At 44.7% G+C, this 19,878-nt stretch overlaps 1 protein-coding gene across 2 annotated transcripts in view; it reads right to left on the bottom strand.

The window, feature by feature from the left end:
• arhgef49 (Rho guanine nucleotide exchange factor 49) overlaps positions 1 to 13,389 on the bottom strand; it is a 30,409-nt gene extending 17,020 nt beyond the window's left edge. For both annotated transcript variants that reach the window (XM_029530844.1, XM_029530845.1), the window contains exon 1: positions 13,295 to 13,389. The gene's annotated coding sequence lies outside the window, so the exon portion shown is untranslated. The remainder of the gene's footprint in view (positions 1 to 13,294) is intronic.
• Between the last annotated feature and the right edge of the window lie 6,489 nt (positions 13,390 to 19,878).

Here is a 19,878-nt window from a genome sequence, read left to right as displayed (position 1 = left end):
GTAATATTGTACCATGCACAGTAAATATATATATATTTTTTTTACTTTTCAAACAATGTCAACAGGAGCTGCATTTCAAAATCTGTCCAGACAACGAAACGGAGAATTAGGAACAAAATGGATTGAATGACACGGACTCCAGACATTTACAAATGTACCGCTAAAAACTGAACAAAGCTCAAAGCGAAGACATCCACACCTCATCTACCTCTTCAGCTTCACGATGACATAAGCAATGACATCAGCAACCCCCCCGACAGGGAGGATGCTGGGATGGAGAGTGCTGTGGCTGCATTCTCAGCAGCTTTGACAAGTGGCTGTCACTGAGAGATGAACCCCTCAGCCTCCGTCCCAGGAGTGCCGGATGATTGACGGTGCCTCCAGCAGACCCCCACCACCACCACCACCTTCCCCATGAGCCTTCTGCTGGTCCTCGTTCAACTTACTTCATTCACACTTTGTCCGTCCCCAGATCTGTTGATTTAAAACCGGTTTTATTTGGCTCGGTTCAGGCTCCGCTTTTGAAGGCCAGCAGATTCTCCCTCTCGGTGCCTTTTCTAACCTCGCAGTGACAATCCCACTGAAACTGATGGGCTTTTCACAGAGGGAATGAGAAATTGGTTAACGGCACAGAGTGAACCCATTTATTTATTTATTAATTTTTTTTCCCTGCCTTTTTATCCAGCGTTTAAATCACTGAGCCAATTCCCTGCCGTTCTGGCCCGTTTCATTCATCCTCTCTTCATGGGCACTTCAGAGCTCCCTAGACTATGCAGTTTATGAAAAAAAAAAAAAAAACTGTGTGTGTTTGCTCCAGATTTTGGACCTTATGCAGGAGTAGAAGAGCTGCTAATAATGTGCTCCACGCTTTCTCGACACCTAGAGTGCCCCTCTCAGACAAGCAGAGTCACTCCTCCATCTGTCAGGTACAGCTGTTGTGTGTGTGTGTGTGTGTGTGTGTGCCTCAATACACTCAATACATCTCGTAAAAATGTATGCCATTTCATGGATTGAAATTGATCTTAATTCAGCCATTTCTTTCATGTACAGAAACGTAAATAGAAGTGGATGTCTGTCTGAGAGTCGGCCATAAACGTTCCCGCTCCTAACGAGGAAGGAAAAGCTTCTCGATCCAGCAGTGAAAAATATAAATTATCCACCAGTGAAACAGCATGTTAATGAGAGTTGAGAGTATTTCTATCATTTGCTGGTTTTCATGAAGTTACAAAAGAAAATGCAGCTGAAATTGCAAATCATTGAGAGAAAAAAATAAAATTTGTGTGCCCAACAGATAAACACTGATATTAACACACAATCAGTGGGAAAAAAAAAATGCAGCGCGACAATCACAGCTGTCTAAATGCAGAAGACTGCACTGTGTCGTGTTGTGTTGATGTAGAGAACCTTCCACACGCTGTCTGTAAAGGCCGCAGCAGGACTCTGTCAGGTGGATCAGGTCAGCGATATTTAAACGCCCGTAAAACCAGCATGGCATGAAAAAGTTCACCTCCCTCCAACGCGTGCTGAGGCTCAGCGGGCGTCCGAGTCCGAGGTTCTGTGCTGCGTGAGTGACGGGCCAGCTAATGCTAGCACAGCTGGAAGGAACAGCAGGACGGTGACGGGCTCGCCAGACCTCACGGCGGGTCGGAGACAGGAGAGGACGCACAGTCAGACAAACTGAGGTTTCATCCGCACACTAAACTAACTGCGTTTGCCTTTATTTTATTTTACTGCTCTGGCTCTCTGCCCGCTGGCCTGTGGCTTTCGGACTTTTCAGACAAACCAAAAAAAAAAACTCTCTGGAGTGGCTGAATCGGAAAATGCCAGCTCTGCACTCTGCACAAGGAATACAATGACAGGCCTGCTCAGTCATGGTGTCGCATGCTGTGCGGCAGTAAAGTGAGGAAGACAACTTTTATAAGCAGTTTCAACACGTCTCTTACATTTTGAATCAGCCAAACCAGAACCACAGTCTCAAATCTGTTGTTTGAGCAAAAAGCAACACGTTACATTTATTCTTATGTGCATCAAGTGAACTCGAAGAGACACCTCATGGTTTTGCTACAAATATGTGGCTGTGTGCATGTGTTTGCCACTCAGCATGCAGCAGAAAATGGCAGACTGCTGTCCGCACACTGCGCGTCAGCATGCGGTCTGGCCTCAAACACGACTCGAACACCAGAAGCTGCCGAGATATTTCCTCTCGCACAGCGGCGGATCTGTGGACGCCGGCCACCAGCGAGCACTAAGCTACAACCGGCCAGTTTCTGTTTTATGGCTCCCTGAAGCCTCAATAACAACTGCAGTCCGTTATGGTGACTTACAGAGTGCCGAGGGAGCAAAGTGTAAATATAAGGAAGTCAAGCAGAGTCAGAAGGAGATCAGTTAGCTCAGAAGTTATTAGGTCACACTCAATGATGAGTTCAAATTGAAATGTCAAACTGTGACATTTGAATAAGGTTTGATAATGCTCTCAAGCTTATCAGCAGTTCACACCTGGCTTCCATCCATCCCATCAGCTGCACCACTTATCCATCAGTGGGCGGAGCCAATCCCCAGCTGACTCCGATCAGGTCACCAGTTCACTCCTGACACAGAAAACATTCACAGGCAATGCGAGTGACCAGTTAACCTAAATGAAGTCAGAGTACTCGGAAGGAGAAAATGCAAACTGAGGCCCAAGCTTCAAACCCAGAGCCTTCTTTCTGTGAGGCAACAACGCCAACAACTGCACCAGCACCATCCAAACATTTATCAGAAAAACTATGAGTCTGTTCAGTTTTTTTCAACCAACAAATTAGTGACAAACATCGTTGTTGGTGAAGAATCAGATTCAGGCAGCATGAATGATGTGGAGTGTGTAAACTGCACCACTGAAGCACCTTTAAAATGCAAACTATTTCAGCAGAGGACGAAAGAAAAGAAAGAAAAGGGTTAAAAAAAAAGCATAGTAAGTTAGAGGTTTTGTAAAAATATGCAGTGATGCGATTTCAAAGTTTTTTTTTTTCTTCTGCTGCTGCTGATGCTGCTGCTGCAAAAAAAAAACATCATTGCCACCTGAAACGTAAATGACATAAGTTCAAGCTGACTACGTCCTCCGTCTTCCTTCACGTCAGATTTGGAGGAAAATATACTTAGACGCATCAAAATCTTTAAGTAAGAGGTTAAAAAATCTGCCTCCTTACAGAAAAACATCACTTAGAGAGCAGAAGAAGAGCAAACCAAACACGTCTCACACATCTCCCGCAGTTTTACATACGAAATGAATTTGTCTGTCGTCTTACCTGTGTGAGTCAGTCATCTGTTAATCCAGCACTTTGCACTTCTGTCTGTGAGTCTATCTCCGTCTTCAACGCTCCGTCTGAGCTCAGTGACGGCCTATTGATCGAAACGCTTATCCGCTTACATAAGACCTGACTATCATTATCATTATAGAGTCCTGTATACCAGCAGAAGGGATGTCTTCTTCTTCTTCTCCTCTCCTTTAAATTATTGTTGTTCTGCAACTAAAATGTATATTTCATTCACAGATAATCTGAAAGTTGAGTGTTTAGGTGCATAAACACAAATAATTCTTCTTGAGTTAAAAAGTGCTGACACACAAAAAAAATCTGTTGATAAAAATCAATGAGAATGAGCTTTAAGTTCTTCAGTAAAACTACTTAATGGTGCTGATAGCGTCTCGAACATGGAAATTTGTTTTATTCCTGCAGCAGTAGGACTGGTACATTAACACAAAGACAGAATCTGTCCACGGAAGGAAAAACGTACAAGTGCTGACATGAGAGCTGCGTTACCTGGAGACAACATTTCAACAAAACGGTACACGCGGATGCACGAGGTGAAAACAACATCAGCCACTCTGTCGCAGCTGGTGCTGAAGATAATCCAGCTGCTGCCTCCGCTTAACCGAACAGCTCATCCAGTTGAATCACTCTGCATCAGAGCCTGGTGAGACTGTTGCTGTGACACAGTGACACAATCACACAATAATAAGAAACTAGAATCACAAAGAAGTGAAGTGCTTCTCCGTCCAGGAGGAGGCTGGAAGGGGCGCTGGGGGGAGCTGAAGATGAACTGCTGTGAGAAGGATTAGCTCACTAAATGGCTGCAATGGGATGCAAAAAGGAGGCGAGAAGGGACGAGGAGGAGGAGAGGAAAGGAGAGGGGAACGAGGAAGGAAGGAGCATCAACTGGATGGGGCAGCTACAGGAGCTCATTGTCGACGTGTGGACTGATTATTAACTGAAGGTCATTTTTGTGTTCACTTGAAAACCTAAAAATGAAACATTTCCTCAATGGAAACGAATCAAGTGCGTGGGTTTGAAGACACAACGGACCGGGAACTCAACTCACCTCAAAGTCTGTTTACAGGTCTTGGTGGTGACGACTGAATACGTGAAAGAAGTTGTTTAAGGCCTTAGCTGGGGAGTGAATTTCAATAAACCCGACTAAAAAAGCAGGAGCAAGCTGCCCGTAGCCCGACACACCCAAACTGTCGTTGTTATAAAATGAATACACAAGCATGGAAAGTGAATGTTTGTGGACTGGGGCGACTTCAATTCTGAATTAAGAGAAAAGGTTGTAAATGGAAAGAAAGAAAAACAGCTTCCAGCTTCTTTAATCCGTGCAAACAGAGGCTGCAGCGCTCCTCCAAAAGGCAACGTTTCCACATTTCCATTTTTCTCCCTCTAAGACACATTCCCACACGCACGGCCCTCCCACCCACCACTCAACGTTTCCCATCAGCCATCAAAATGTGGGTTAATGAGGCACCACCCGGGGGCACAGTCAGCAACACCTTCACCGCCAGCCTCGTCAGAGGGAGGGGCTGGGGATCTGCGAGACAGCGAGCACGGGAAACATCAAAGGCGCGAGCGCAGAAGAGTGCAGTTAATTATACAGAACGACAGCGGCGTGTGTACGAACTGCGGGGCTCTGGGGAGAATAAAGTTGTACGGCGGAGAGGGCTTACTACGGCTGCTGAGAGCTCAGCTCTGCAGGGAGCCGGAGCCACACTGGTGGTGAAAATAACTTATTGTCTTATCGTGGAGGCAGTTTTAAAGGACAAACTCAGGCAAGGACAGGAGCAAATCAAGTTGACTTCAGTTTACTTCATAATAAACCTCCTCATTGATAACTGGACTTACAGGATCATTTTTCATTCAGGCCTGCTTTATTAGATACCCAACGCTGTATTAAACTCGTTTAAAGGTCCATTTTGGACTCTTTGGCCCCCAGCAACAATAAAGATGAATGTCTGTAAGAGGATTGCTCTGGACTTTGGGCTATTTTGCTGATTAAGCTCACAGTTGCAATGCACCAATGAAAAAAAAAAAAAAAGATGTAGCTTTCATTTTAGGCCTGTGAATAAGGTTTTGGCCACCACCTGCTGCTGCTTTGGTTGATCTCCTTTAAATTCATGAACGCCTGAATGAATGTAGGCCGAAGTTCGTTTGTATCATAGACTGGGTGAAATAATGGAGCCGAGAAGTGAAGCCAGCGTTAAAGAACCTTACACCCTTTTTCTCACTTATTGCCTCATTTAAAGCTTTCCTAATGAGTTTATAGTCTTAGCCATTGGTTTCTCTTCTTAAAACACAACTTGATCTAAATCTTTTGAATTGTGTTGTTATTAAGAGGAAAATAGAATATAAAGCAGAGTATGGACTGTGCTGTGCTCGACCAAAAATGTCCTCTTTAAGGACATTTATGTTCATTATGGAGCCCCTCCGGCTCCATGTTCTCGTCCAATTTTGTTTCTTCTAGTTAAAAAAAAAACAAAAACAAACAAAAACAAAATGGCAACAGGCAATTTTCAAACTCTCAGCTTCACCAGGTGACATCACAATGCGCCATCACCTGGTTTTTGTAAGTGAGCGTCAAACACAAGAAGAGTCCTCTGACATCGGTTAATTATAAAGATAAATTCCATCACGCAGAGTTAAAAACAATAGTAAGCGGCAGGGCCGACAAATCAACCTGCCCTGTTGCGTTGTCCTCTTCCTTTATGGTTTCAGGTCATCACACACTCATTCATATTTCATGTGTTGGGAGCCAGAAATGGTGCAGATGAATTATACAGGCAGGAGATGACCTGAGAGCAAAACACCTCAGCTTCTTTTGCATGAGCTTTTCCATGAGCGATGCAGCCGATCTGCGCTCGTTCGTGGAGGACAAGAGAGTCTTTTCTGCTGAGGAGAGGCGGTTAGAAGGAGGAAATTCATGCAAATGATGACCGCGGCCATCAAGAGATATGAGGCCTTGTAATTGAAGATAAAGTGCTCTGGACAGTCTGATGCTTTTAAGTAACACAAATAAGCGCCTGAGAAATATGAGTTTATTTTAGCTTTTCTACAGGTTTGTTGTGTCATTATTTATTTCTTTTTTTTTAATGCTCTTTAAGTACTTTTCTCAACTGGGACTGATTTGGATTTATTACCAAAGTCTAGTTACATCTATGTAAGGAAAAAAAAAAAAAACACGCACAGACACACACACACACACACACACACACACACACACACACACACAGGTCAATATTAGACACAATCGAAGTCTGCATATTAGTGGCTCATGTTAAATTGATGAAGCGGTAAGCCGTGTAATTACTCAAAGATCACAGAGGAAAACAAGCCTTGATATTAAAAAAAAAGGGAAGAATCTCAACACCTTGTTTTTCTGTCACGCAGCAGCCAGGCCCTCCTATCGACCCTCTGTACAGAGCTAACCTTTAGAGCGGCGGGAAGATGCTTCACATACATACAAACACCACGCAGACGACGGATCAGACTCGTTTGGCTGCCGCTGTCCACGGTGACAACAATCCCGTGTGACAGTTTTAAGTTCTTGATCTCCCACCGGGATGTTTTGACGAACAAGTTCACAAAGCCGACTTTCACTCCGAGGAGCAGAAATGAAGAGCTGACGAATGAACGAAAGAGAGGCTCGTCCCAGACGGAGAGAAACGGAGGCTGACACACACAGACAGGCTGTGATGTCATGAGTAATCTCCACGTTTAGATTTTCGGAGCGGGGGAAGCTGAGGCGAACTGCTGGCATTTAACCGACACACAGAAATAACAAGTTAGTATTTTCAGCATGAGGCCGCTTGCCTGAGGCCAGAGCGCTCTCAGGCACCGTTTCAAATCAAATCAACAACCTCCATATTCTTTGGAAAAACTTTCAGATATACATCAGTGAGACAGACTCTCACACCATCTCTCCCAGTTAATAATAAAGCTTTGTATTCGGCCCATCGATCTTTTTCTTTCAACTTTATTTTTTGAAGATTCTCGTTTTCCTCTGTTTCTGATGAGGAAAGAACAAATACTGTGTGGCCCGGGAGCATCAGTCAACAGTGCAGCTCATAAGTAGCCGGACAGAGACACAGTTCAGCTCAATCAAAACTGAGCCATTACACTAATTTGATGTTCCAAGAAACGTACAACTTGAGAGTTGCAGTTGGATTCTCTCTATGAGTTTTTTTTGCATGTCTGCATGTTTGCATGTCAGGAGAGTTTTATGTCTGTCCAGGCCAGAGAAGTGTTTTAGCCGCTGCACACACATCTCTGCTGTGATGGAGTCCGTCATCAAATTGACCGCTCTGTTGCTGCGACTCGTTTGAAACGATGTGGTTACCATGATAATGTTATGATCAATGTTTTCCTCTGGCATTCGTGGAAAACACCACTAACTGCGGTTTCATTTTCTTCTCCTCGTTGTTACCTGCTGAAGGAAAACAATCTGACACAGCTAAATGAGTCAGCTGTGTGTGCTGCTGTAGATCTGGCTCTAATTACTTCCCAAGGCCAACGTTAGTGATAAAACTACAGCGCGCAACGGAAACCCACAATACTAACAACTATTGTGTCGCACGGAGTTGCCACAGCGATGCAATATGATGGTCGTCAGGTTCAGCTGAAAGTCTGCGAGAACCAAAGCAAACACAGTTATTTGGTCTCCTGTCTCTTTCAGTGTGGCGTGACCCACACACACACACACACACACACACACACACACACACACAATGCCCCAGGGTGTTGTTCTCTGTTGTCATTTCTGCAGGGGATCATAACGACATCAGCAACAGCTACACCTGCATCAACAAAACATCAACAGCCTGCTTATATTCATATCCATATGTTCATACTACTCTCACACACAGACAGACACACACACACACACACACACACAAGTGTCTGACCTCATTCCTACAATATCTCCCCTGGGAGGAGAAGAAGGAGATGAAAAAAAAAAATATCAGATGCAATGAAGGGAAGCAATGCGTGCAGAGATAAATTCAGGAGTAAGGGGGGAATACAGGATGAAGGCCCGATAGGACCGAGGAGGAGGAAGGAGGGGGAGTGTTTTCTGAGAAGGATAAGCAGAGAACGAGATAAAGGTAGATAGAGGTATCATTGTCGTCCCTGGAGTGGCGTTAATAAACAAGAGGAGGCTAATAAGGCAGGAGCGGATTTGCCGGAGCAGCAGATGGCTACGTGAGTCATTCCCACAACAAACGAGGCGATAAGAGAGGGTGACGATGGACAGAGAAAAGAGGAATGGAGACTGACGACGGAGGCAGAGAGAGGAGAGAGAAAATTAAATGAAATAACTCATGTGTCCCATCAAAGCATTTCTCCCTCTCCTTAGCCAGGAAGTCACTAAAGGGAGGGAGAATTAGATTCTGCTTCTTTTTGCCGCTGGATCACACGCAGCTCTTTGGAATATATCTTGCCTGTCATAGAATAAAAAAAGGAATAAAAAAAAAGAGAGTGTTTTCATTGATGCCTGTTGTCAAAATAAAAGACCTCAGCTGGACTTGAATCTTTCAAATGAAAGCATCCTCGCCAGAAAAATCCAGCCATTTTCTGTTCATTCAAATGACTGACAGTGAATGAATGAAGCCACGTGCCGCTTACTTAAGCTTTTTCTTTAGAAGGTTTGTGACGTAGCGCAGATCTTCAGGCGAGTTTCCAAAAAACCAGAGAGCAGTAAAAAGCTTTCAGCCGCTAAAAACACGTGGCTCAACATTTAAGGGAACAAAACCAATCAATTTCACCAGGCGCCTGTTTGGGTGGTTTGATTAGATGTGACTGGAACTACAAGCCAACAAACCCATAACTGTCATCATGTTTTGATCCAAATAGAGTCCAATGATGTTTTTATATAACGTGTAATAGTTTCAGAGGGCACAGAAGAACAATGTCATTCATGTGACAAGAAGGAAAACACGCAGAAGTGCCACGAATTTGTATTTTAAAGCAGTTTTCTTTATTATTATACACAAACAGCTTATTATAAAGTGCCTAAAGCGCTTGTATCCGCAAAACAGGAGGCACGTTCTTCCCCTCGTGTGTTTTACAGTTTAATTTGAGCCAAAATAGGTGCTGCTCTAGCTCCATCTTCACAAACTGTCAAAATCACAATGTCTTTCTGACTATTAGCTTCACGGCATGGTGGACCAGTGGCTTGTACTGCTGCTTCACAGCTGCAGGTTCCTCCTGCGCTTTAGGTTAACCGGTGACTATAAATTAGTCGGCTGTTTCTACGTGTCGGCCCTGTGATGGGCAGGGATTGGCTCCTGCAGCCAGTATAATGTAGTATTATTATTATTATTATTATTATTATTATTATTATTATTATTATTATTATTATTATTAATAATAATAATAATTGATGCCGTGCTGCTCACAATTGTAGAGAATCATTACAAAATAAGAGATTCTTCCATTAAAAGTGGAAAGTATATTGAAAAAAAAAAATGGAATAAGCACTTCTGCACAATGATCGCTTTTAAATTCAGCCACTCGTTCTCATTGTCGTATCCTTCCTGTGGATCAATGCTGCCCCTTGACCTTGCCGAGGGGGGTGTCAGTGTTTTCTTGTCAGCTCATTGTCAGCTCTACCAATGCTCCATCAGGGATACATCATGGCCCCGTTATCCGTGTCTGCTGGAGCCATTCTGGGTGTCACTGCGTGACTCACGCCTTCTCACGCCAGACGGAGAAAAAAAAGGAGAGGAGGCAGTGAAATAAAAGCAGGAGCAGCCTCTCAGTCTCTCCCCCCTCCTGAAGCCAAGGACAAGCTTGTAATTGGCTTACACTGTTTGGGATGAGAGGAGAGGTTTTCAGATGATAGCGAAGACAGCGAGGCATCAAGGGAAAAAGGGGGCAGGGAGAGCAAGGGATGGGAGAAGGAAGGATGAGAGCGATGAAAGGGTAGAGCTGCAGGGATGTGATGATGATTAGCAGCGTGGAGAGAGGCAGAGAGGAGAGGGGATGGCTGGGCACTGGGTTTTTGGTGATGAGGCGAGATGGAGAGATGGAGGTCATCGATCGACTGTCACCCTCTTTACAGGGAACCCGAATAACAAGCAACACCGCAAAGTAATATGTGTGACTGTGTTCTTCAGCGTGGGTTATTTTTTCCTTTTCTCTCCTCTAACAACAGTACAGGGAGAAACTGGAACTTATCTGAGCGCTCTTCAGGACTGTCCAGTTTCAGATGCTCTGTGGTGCAAAGTGGCGCCGGTCAAAACGGTTCTTTTATTAAACGCCGACTTCCAACCGTGACGAGTTGAAAAGCCACGAGCACAAACCTTTTTGGCTCCAAGCTCTGAGGGCCGCAGGTGAACACCAAAAACACTGACAGAGAACAGGAAGAATGGAGTTTTTTCCTCTCACGTTACTCGCACGTCGTCCCATTCGCCCCGAGCCATCAAAACACTCTCAGCTCTCAAAATCCAACTTGACATCCCACACTGGGTGCCACTTTATATTCTTCCCAACACGGAGGAGACGAGGCCTCACACAGAAAGTGCTGGACTCCAAACTGTTGCTGCTTGTTGCTACGTTTCCCGTCTCTCACTTGGACCGTAATGTACCAGTGGAGCAAGTGAAGAGTGGCTTAATTGGACAGGAAGGAGACGGCCAGCCGCACTGAAGTCTATCTTTTTATCAATGGCAGATGGATATTCCTAATTATGAACCGCAGGAAGCCCGTTTTGGCACCCTAACCTTCGGATATGGAGATGATTAGCCTCACATGAACCTCCTAAGCCCCGACCCCAAACCTCTCCCCTCTCACTCCACATCATCAATATAAATATGCAAACCTGCCTGAGTCAACTCAATTTATTTTCCAATTTCCCACAGGGTGAAAGACTGCCTCACTGTCTCTCCCTGTTTGCCATCCATCACTCTACAGCTCTCTATTTTCCATCCCTCCCCTTTTCTGTCCATCCCTCTGTCGGTCTCTTTTTGTTTGTCTGTTTTCCTCTCAGCTGAAATTTCAAAGCATTGAACTTCTCCTCCATGTGCTGATTCGCAAAGAGCAGATGGGAGGAAACTGGGCACAAGTGCTGAAAAAAATTTAAATGATTGAAGTGAAGCTTGACGGAAAATTAATCAGGTGACGCTTCAAAGACAAGTCATCAAGCATTTTACCAATTCAATATTCTGACATTGCTCTCGACTCCACAGTTATAACCAACTGTGGATGATATCACCTAATTTTCACCAGCAGTTCAACCAGCTCTAAGCTAAGCGAAGCTAAAAGAGCCAGATATTCTTCGAAGGCGGCGGCGCCTAAAATCACGTTCATCACGTTAACTCTGCCAGTGCTTGTTTGTGCGTCTTCCTCTGAGTGGCCGCACAAAATCAAAATAAACAGGAAAAAGTCATTCATGAAATATGAAATACTGTCTCGCTCCAGCTTTTAAAGTGCGAGGGTGGACAGTTTGGGGGTTTATTTTTATGTTTTTTAATATCATCGTAAACTGAAATAAAATTTTCTGAGCTGTGGATTGCTGGTTGGATAAAAAAAGTTGATTTTATGATGTGACCTTGGATTTGAATTGTTTGTGGATGGATATTTTTCATTCATTTCCTGCATTTCCAAACAATTTATTGATAAGCCAACAATAACCACTTGATGAAATAATGATGGTGAATCCCCATTAGGTGCGCTTTGCCTCCTTTTTGACAGGCCTGTATTGTGCCAGTATGATCATCGCAAGCTCCATAATCATGATATTTATATGACACACTTTGGTTAGCCTGGAAATAACCAGTGATACGTGTTTAAAAAAAGTGAAAAACAAATAAAAATCAGTAAAAGAGCGTTTGTTTTGTCCAAAAGGGGAACATTACATTGATTTCCTCTCATTAATTTGCAACTGATATGCATTAGTATTGACACAATATGGTCAATAATAGCATGATATTGATTGCAGCCCAATCCCCCCCACACCCCCCCACCCCCAGCTGCTCCTCTCGTTTACATATGAGGCCACAGAACCGGCCAGTTGATATTCATGCTGCTCTGCCAACAACACACACCAGCGCAAACACAATGGGCTAAACACACTATCAACCAGGCAGGGGGAATCTATCAGCCACAACAATTAATCTTGTGGGAGCCAGAAAGCAACACTGTGTGTGAGTGTGTGTGTGTGTTTGAAGAAATGGGCCAAGACTACTGAGATAATACTGAAGATATCGCTCGTGTTAACCATTCCTGATAGACTCGCTCAGAGGCAGACAGACACACACGCACAAATACAGACACGCTAGATTTTAAAGGGTCAGCCAGGCATGAGGAGACGCTCCTCACATTCCCCCAACCTGCAGATCAGATAACATTTTCAGGGAGGATCCAGACCAGGATGCACCTTTTTCTTCTTGGAGAGACTTTCCACCATTTGAGTTATAACTAAGAGTCGAGTCAGCTTTCAAAGAACCTGCTTCCAAATCTTTGACACACAGCACAGTGATTTGAATAAGCAAACAGTACAGAGGGTTGTAAAACAGAGCTGCACTGTCAAAAAGCGCCTTAAAGAGCTATCTGTGCCTATGCAAAGCTTCACATTACACTTGCTGTCATCCCCTGACTTCCCTCCGTACAAGGCTACATGAATTATTGAGCATTCGCTGCTTTGTCAACTACTACACCTCAGATTGAGCGGAATAAATATTCAGCCTTTTTTTCACAACTCACAAAAACGTCAATATCCGCGCACGCATGAAGAGGGAGCAACCCGAGTCTAACGATGATGCTAAAAAACAGCAAAAAAAAAAAAAATAATAATAATAATAACATGCAGTTCTTGTGTCACTCACAAAGCAGAGCACATGCTTCCTCTTCATCTCTAGTTCTTCCACCGGTACCAACTGTCTCCGCTCTGCAGCTCTGCCCATCAGAGAGGCAGAGCTCCTCGTGCCACAAAACTCCTCGCCGCAGGAAAAAGAAACAGGCAGGAAGGGGAACATTCCCATGTTTGTGTACTCACCTTTGTTGTGAGCGGGCGTATGTTTGGGCGGTCGGTGTTGTGTGCTGTGAGCTCCACAGCTCAGCAGGCGACCGCTCCTCTCCGTCTCGTTCTCACTGTGAGCTGGAGTGGAGTGAGTGTATGTGTGTGTGTGTGTGAGAGAGTGAGAGTGAGAGAGAGAGAGAGAGAGAGAGAGAGAGAGAGAGAGAGAGAGCGAGAGAGAGAGCGAGAGGCTGTGTGTGTGTGTGTGTGTGTGTGTGTGTGGAAGCCTTCTCACTGGCTTTTGTTACAGGGAAGGGAGCCAAACTGAGCATGCTCCAAAATGAACAGCCCTTGAGGTTGGCATGGAAACCGGGAAGCGGCTCCTATATTTGAGTTTATGTGCTTTCTGTTATACACACACACACACACACACACACACACACACACTCGGGGAGCAAAGTGCAGCCAGGTGCTGCTGCGTCATCATCATGGCGGCGTTTCGTCACTTGATTAAACTCTAATTCTCTCTCATTTCAGTCCCTTCACTCAGAGCGGGATGACAGCTGCTCTCTCAGCCGATGACCTGGATCGCACACAAAAGTTCACACAGTGTCCTGGATAAGAGTAACAACTTTAAATCCGGGTGAAATCCCCAAATGTGAGTCGGTGGGGCAGATTTTATTTATTTATTTTGTTATTTTTTAAACACGTCGGAACAAAACTCTTTTTATAGCTGACACTTTACAGAACTCGGTCACAGAGAGAGGCCTTTCAGCTTTTTTCCTGATGAGGAAAATTTAATGGCTTCATCACTTAGTCAACAGCAGAGAGAAGACAGGAAATAGGAGGAAACACGCCACACGGGCCCCCCGACTCAGCTCTAAACCGGCGACGTGCAGCTCAGAGACATCGCCTTCAGTGTCAGGCTCCAGGGACTCACAGTAAGAAGCTGTTCATGGAAGAATATCTACTTTTAATTGGTACCGCTGCTGTAGTTGAATCCTACTGGATGAAACATCACTTTGGATTTTGTAGAAAGGCCTGCTCTCATGTATAAGTTGCCAGAAAGGGAAACTCACTATATAGCAAGTAAAGATAAAGACATGTTTTACAAATTATAAGCATCAGTTCAGTGTGATTTTTATGTCTAGATTTAAAAAAAAAAAAATGCTGTAGCTCACATACGCTACAATATTATGTTAGTACTTCTGCTAATGAACAGATATAATATAAACATTATATACTGCCGGTAGATGCAAAGCCATAACAAAAAAACTCAAACATATGAAATGAATAAAGGTGAAGCCATTTAAATCATCTAATTTTGTTCTTTTTTTGCGTATTGGGATCGCCCTCAAAGGGAAAACAACAGTTTGTGTCACATTGGACTTTACCACTGTTCATTAGTGGTTATTATTGTAACCATGACAACAAAAAACAAGAAACACGATGAAAACACCAATATTCGGTTGACTGGGTGGGAATATCACCAGAGCCATATTAACACGGAGACATTCCTATAATGACTTTTTGGCTTTTCGTAGCTTCAGTGCAGAGGAGGAGTGTTTTTGGCTCTGACGGGCAAAATTATGTGTTACATTAGAGTTTTGCTGGTGAAAAGAAAAATCGATCATGGCGTATGAAAATCAACATACATCACATACCACCAAGGTAGATTTATTGAGTCTGCGTCCCAATTAAATCCCCGTCTCCTCATTAATATGCACATTTATTTACATAACAGGATGCGCAGAATGTAAATCGGATCATCTGCTCTGTCGGAGGAGCATGTGTCATAACCGGCTGAGCATCAAATATCACGCATGAACATTGAGTAAGTGCGTCACAGAGTGAAGCTGAGGCTCTCCTGTCAGAATGTGTGTCAGTGTGTTTTGATAACGGTTGCGTTTGTATGAGTTCGTCATTTGCTTGCCATTTGTAGAAAGCTGCCGGCGCCATCCCTGCAACCGCGACTCCCTGTGGGAACAAAGGCCACTAGAGGCACCGTGGGGGCATCAGCCAGGCGGCTCCTGGCATTATGTGTCCATGAAACGGAGTACAAACAGAGCCACAGAGTGCCAAAATGACACTAAAGCTCCACCTTCCTCACTTAGCTTACTTCACCCTGACAGCAAGAACAAGCGACAGAGCGAGAGAAGCCTTTATCAGTGGTCAATGCGGCCCAGCTCACAGTCGGGGGTGCGTTCACTAAACACCTGCTGTTCTGCCTCACAAGGCTTTTTTCTGCCATCAGCAGAGACAGTAAAGAAAAAATCTCCAAGGCTGTTAGAGGATTCATTCAGCGCTCAACAGCTTCATCACGCGTCAAAAATAAATAAATAAATCAATCCAGACAGGGCATTAATCAGAGGACGCTCCATGCATTAATGCTTATTAAGTATACAGTGAATGTTTGATCATCGGCAGACGGACCATGTTGAACTCCGCTGTTACATTCAACACTGGAAATGACTGCAGGTGACTTGTTGTCAGCTTCCAAACAAACACTTCTGCCTCCGGGAGGCCACAGACAGCGAAGCTGCATTATTCCCCCCCCGGGGAAGGAGGAACTCCACAATGGCCTTTAAAAACACATGTCGCTCAACAGCGTTGTTACATCTCAGCAATCTGATGCCTGTTCTGCCCATTTTCTGAACCAGCTGGTGGTCAGTTTTCTGTGCACGCTGAGCAGGAAGCGCACAGAGCTTGTTTGCTGCCGTAAACAGGACGAAAACAACCAAAACAAAGAAGAAAGAAGCCTGAAAGAGCTGCAGAAACTGAGGCTATCCAAGACACCGCTTCTCTCAGTCCTTTAACTTATTTAGAGCGGGACGATGCACTTTGCCATCTTTAGCTCTGAAGAGCAACAATGTTTCTATGGGAGCCAAACAGAGGTCGGCCCTGTCCTGTTATCAGACCTATGCAGAGGTGCTCGTGGTAGTGACACCGCGGGGTTCAGATGAGATGAATCCACTGAGTTGCTCTGCTCCACCCCGCGACATGTGGCTGGATAATTTATGAGGGCTTCACCGCTGGTTCAATAATTCATAGAGCCCTCGCTGTGCTGTCGGTGAGTCACGGACAAGCCTTTTACCGAGAGAGGGAGTAAGACACAGCAAGAGAGACACATTCGTGGGGTGCAAACTCAATAAGAACTTGCCACACCATTACTTTTTGAGGCCTGCTAAATTTAGCATGGCTGCCATGACTCAGGGGAGGAGCCGCATGAGGATATGAGGTTTTAGAGACAGGGAAGGAAGCGTGGGAGCCTGACAGCACGGAGCAGACGAGTGAGGCCGAGGAGTTTTCCTGAACCAGTAAACTCAGCAGGAAGTGGACCAGACAGGCTTCACTCATGTCATTTGTCTACATTAACACACACACACACACACACACACACACACACACAGGAATCCTAATAGAGTGTGTTCTCACATTGTACACCTCAGTGCCGCACAATAGCTGTTACTGTTAGCTTTCCTAGAGAGGAACAATGGATTGTTGTTGACCCCCTTGGTGAGACGAGCATGTTTACATACGGCGGGGGGCGTGTATGTTAATACAGGTCACCACAGAAAGAAGAATTTCCCTTCACCGGTGTGTTTACTGGGGCTTGATTACTTGGCGGCCATGAGGGCGTTGTTGGGCTAAGCTCGGTCCTTTGATGCCTGACAATCGATAGTGATGGGTGACTGGGCGGAGGTTGATGGAGGGTACAATGCACAAAGGAACACAGTGACACACATTCAGCAGAGTAGCCACAGGCTCGACAAGCCGAACTATATTTAAACCCTCAACTGGGTCTTTGTCCGCTGACAAAAAGGCAAAACAGAGTGATTTATATTATTTAAATAAAAAAAAAAACAATCAAACATCTAAAACATATCAGCCATTCCAAAGACAAAGTATGATTTTAAACTCAAAGCCTAATAAAGTCTTCAGCCTGCAGCTCTATGTTAATCAATGATTTCACATTTAGCGCCTTCAACTTTGGAGTGGAGCGTCGACACAAAATCAATTCTACTAACTGACATTCAGGTGACTGATGAATATCAGTCTCTTCTGTTTTGTAACTACAAGAACGCAACAACTCAGGGGATGTTGATCAGTCACGCCATTGTAGCAGCTTCGCTGTTTTTTGCTGACAGCCATTGATTGCCGACAATGACTTTGGCGATTCTCTGAGCACAAATGTGAGGTGGAAAGTTGTGGTTTTGAAAGGAAAAGGACCTGGAAGGTTTTGGATGATAAGCTCGTCCACTCTGACATTACAGGAGCGTAGCTGTGTGAAAGCTTGACATTTTTGAATAAATGTATTGAAGAGAGGGGACGGTTTCAGGGGAAGTGGCCCACATTCCTCAACAAAAAATGATGCTTCAGTCAGTGATGACACGTGTGTGTGTGTGTGTGTGTGTGTGTGTGTGTGTGTGTGTACACCCCACATTCCTGGGAATACAGTCTGCTACATACACTGATATCTCACTGACTTGTGAGCAATGATGCCCAGGTGATGTCTTTGTTTTCTTTGACCCAGCGGTGGAAATTTTAAGATTTCCATTCGATTCTGATTTAAAAGAGGAGAAAGGAGGAAATCTTCGCACTGAACATTTGATCCGTTGTTTTCAACGAATGTGTTAATCGCCAACCCTGCTAGTTCTCTGTAGATCGACTTTCTGCGCTCCTGGCAGATATAGTTATGAACCACACCCTGGCTGAGGTTTTTCTGTCCATCCATCAGCACTAAGACATTGCAGTGTTTTGATTTGACACGGTGCAGACTTGATGTCATGATAAGCTCTCCTCGGAAACAGCGAAATATGTTGCTAATGTGCGTGCGTGCGTTTATTGATTGGAGCAGGCTAGGAACAGGTGACCTGTCTGGAAAAGGGGGAAATAAATGGAAAACAGGGCCGCTCATAAACTTCCTGACCCATTAACCTCATCAATTATTTAATTTTCCATCCACCCTCAGTGTCTGCGATAGGAAAGCGGGGCTACTGCGGAACTGCATGTTACATAAAGAAAACTCAATGACCCGTTTTTTTCAGTTGTGCCTTTGAATGAGCATGTCAACATACAGTGTGTGTGTGTGTGTGTGTGTGTGTGTGAGTACATGCTCCCTCCCTCTCCAGCTCTGCATTGGCTGATTTAAATCCCCATGTGTGGGAGAGCGCCTGCTATCATAATCAGCATGCCTGCAGCCGCGCTGCACGCTGAATGAACCCCGGCCCTCCTGATGGGAAGCCTTGAAATCCAATTTTCCTGTCAATCTATTCGTCTCTACAGTGTACCGTACAGTCCTGCGCAAAGCTGGATCCTCACTACGCCCTCCGCATGCCTCTCTCTCATCAGCCTGCCTTGATGGGTCTCCTCCAGATGATACCACAGATCTGGTTAGCGTGACTGATATAATGCGGGGCTGTGCTGTCGGTGGTTGGTATCGTTTCCATCATCATCTCCAGCAGGAATATGCTCTAACTGAAATATCATCACAGCCGAAGCAGAAAAGGACACTTCAAAATGCTAAAATTGTTGTACTTCTACATCGTGTCTCTGTCTGCCAAGAGATGCCAGCATGGATTTGACTCTGAAGTATTAGCCAAATAGAAGACTGGCAAGCTGCAGCACAGGAACGTGACCAAGTTTCATCATTAAATTGAAAAACTGTCTCAATATTCAATCTAAATAAATCAACTCAGATCCAGTAAACGAAGTTGATGCATTGGTGCCTATGAGCTGATGGCGCAATCAGAAGCAACGCTGGCCTGGATCATCTTCGAGGAAGTGAAGATTAGCCCCTCAAACACAGAGATCAATGTTACTCCTCTTTTCCCGTCAGGCGACAGCTGATGAAGACTCCAGTGCCGCGTGGGAGGCAGAAATAAAAACACATTAGCCATGAAAATTCAAACCAGCACACTCTTCACAGTATTAACAGGAAGCTTGGGCGTAGTGCAGAAAATGTAGCATTTACATATCAATAGGAAGGGCTGGCTGAGGTGTATTATCATGCAGAATATTCAGACTGTGGGCAAGGATTTTTGAATCTCAATGACACCGTACACTGGGGCAAAAACGAAGGCAACAAGTGATGGCTGCAAACTGTCGGAGGCAATTATTCTGCATGAAGACAAGCCCCAAGTCTGCAGCAAACAGAGCTGCACCCAAGTGTTGGGATATTACACAATGACAATGACATAACCGAGGGTCAGGGGAAGGAGCGGGAAGCCACGCAAGGCCGCCGCCCTTTGAATAGCGGCACGTGGAAAAGCCATTAGAAGAGACCTCGAGCTATCTGTGGATCCAAAGGACGAACGTGCCCCCACCGTGAAGCTGCTGCTAAATAAAAAGCTTCTGATGTTTAACACAGAGAGAAGTGAACACACTGAAGGAGAAGCTGCATCTCATGAAAAGGTTTCTTTCTTCCTGGCACAGAAGAGACCGTGCTGCATAGAGAGCTGCAAATCATGTCATTAAACCGACATGCAGCGTTTGAAGGGCTGGCCGACCCTTCAAAATCCCAAATCTACGACTCAAACTTGTCCTTCTGGATATTATTTCATATCATCTCAAGAGCAACTGCAACTTCAACCTCACACTATAAGTCAAATATGCAGATTCTT

Source organism: Echeneis naucrates, chromosome 21 (assembly GCF_900963305.1).
Source record: "Echeneis naucrates chromosome 21, fEcheNa1.1, whole genome shotgun sequence".
Classification (NCBI taxonomy): Eukaryota; Metazoa; Chordata; class Actinopteri; order Carangiformes; family Echeneidae; genus Echeneis; species Echeneis naucrates.
This window is presented reverse-complemented; position numbering and strand designations above follow the sequence as displayed.